Below are 1,577 nucleotides of genomic sequence, written 5' to 3' on the forward strand. Positions count from 1 at the left end.
GCCAAGACTTTCTTAAACCCACCATGAGCTGCATGATGGGCTTTCTGTTGCCTGTCGCCAGTGGTGTGTGAGAACTTTTCAATTAGAAGGGAAAATGAGGACACCTATCACCCAGCTTCATGTTTCATTGGTCCATTTGAGCTTAGCTTCAAGCCACATAGCATCTAAGGGTAGGGAGAGAGCTGAGTCATCCCAGCAACCATATATTATGGTGTGAGCTACACAAGTTGCAATGCAAAATACTGTACTTTGGGATGGCTTGGTTTTGAATGAGCAGGTTAGGCCCATTAGCTTTAAAACTTGCTCCCAAAAGAGAAGAAAACCACTGCAAGAACTGGTTTGTTAAAACTCAGCAACACAGCTGCCTCCATTTTTAGATTCTTTCAAGACCTGGCTATGGGGGCTATCATGATCAAGCATCTTGGAGGAAATCTAGATCCATTTCAAACTGGCTTTAGGGCAGGATACGGAGTTGAGACTGCCATGGTCACCGTTGTCAATGATCTCCATCTGGGAATTGACAGGGGAAGTGTGACCCTGTTGGTGCTTTTGGACTTCTCAGGAGCCTTCAATACCATTGACCATGGTATCCTGTAACGCCTGAGAGAATTAGGAATCGGGGGCACTGTCCTCCAGTGGTTCCTTCCTATCTCTTGGGCAGATTCCAGATGGTGATGCTGGGAGACAGTTGCTCTTCTAGGAAAGAGCTAACGTCTGGCATCCCCCAGGGAGCCAATCCTGTCTCCCATGCTATTTAATATTTACATGAAGCCGCTGGACAAGACTATCTGGAGACATGGATAATACTATTATTAATAGTATGCTGATGACACCCAAATATGTTTCTCCATGTCTTGGACTACTGCAGTGATTAAGGAAGGCATTTCTCCTCTGAATGACTGTCTTAGGTCGGTGATAGACTGGATGAGGAAAAGCAGACTCAAACTGAGTCCTGGGAAACCCCAAATCTTCTCCAATAGAGATGATCTCCAATAGAGGAGCACTTGCTATCAGCTGATACGCCAGTTGTGACCCTACCTAGACCAAGGGGGCCTAGAAGCAGTGGTACACACACTGGTAACCTCTCGTCTTGATTTCTGCAACGCGCCCTACATGGGGCTACCCTTGTACCAAGTTCAAAAGCTTCCATTGATTCAAAATATGGAAGCCAGGCTGGTCACTGGCAAATCCAGGTTCAACCATATATAACACCTGTTTTAAACTCTCTGCACTGGCTGCCATTTAGCTTCTGCAAATCTCAGGACTTTGGGGGAGTCACTAGAGCTGAGAATTATTAATACAGGAAACTGCAAATCCCAGGAGTTCAGGTTGAAGAGACACATCCTCCTTTCCCAGGACATGCCCTTCATCATCATCATCATCATCATGTTCAAGCTTTGTTTATAGAGCAAAATGTCTGGGGTCGGCCCTGGCAAGGAAGCCCCAGTGCCTCTCCTCCTCCTCCTCCTGCAGCCGTGCCCTTTGGTCTGGTGGCCTATTCCCTCCCGCAAGGCAGGAGAGGCGGAGAAGGAAGGCAGGGCCAGGGCCAGGCCAAGCAGAAGCAGCAGGGAAACAAA

Source organism: Sceloporus occidentalis, unplaced genomic scaffold (assembly GCF_023333645.1).
Source record: "Sceloporus occidentalis isolate IW3139 unplaced genomic scaffold, rSceOcc1.0.p SCAF_3, whole genome shotgun sequence".
In the NCBI taxonomy this organism is placed as follows: domain Eukaryota; kingdom Metazoa; phylum Chordata; class Lepidosauria; order Squamata; family Phrynosomatidae; genus Sceloporus; species Sceloporus occidentalis.